The sequence below is a fragment of the Carassius auratus genome, chromosome 1 (genome assembly GCF_003368295.1).
Source record: "Carassius auratus strain Wakin chromosome 1, ASM336829v1, whole genome shotgun sequence".
Taxonomy (NCBI): domain Eukaryota; kingdom Metazoa; phylum Chordata; class Actinopteri; order Cypriniformes; family Cyprinidae; genus Carassius; species Carassius auratus.
In genome coordinates this window covers 33,273,650-33,273,942 of record NC_039243.1, presented here as the reverse complement: position 1 = coordinate 33,273,942, position 293 = coordinate 33,273,650, and positions in this window count along the sequence as shown.

The following is a 293-nucleotide window of genomic DNA, read 5'->3' as shown; positions in this document are numbered from 1 at the left end:
TTTCAAACTATCCTCTCGCGAGAGAATCGTAGGACCGCCTCCTTCCGCTTCGGGCTGTCAATCATAGCAAGCTACGTTCGCAGTAATCCAATACTATACCTCCAGGGGGCGTTCTGAGTCTATTAGTAAGAGCCGCGTTAAAATTTTAATTATTTTAACTTTATTAAGTAGTAGTAGAGACTAACATAGAAATATCTTTATAATGATTTAATAAAACTCTTTATCCTGTAATTCCAACCCTTTTAAACGCGGAGAAATAACAGAACAGAATAGCTAGAATAGATACTGATTCC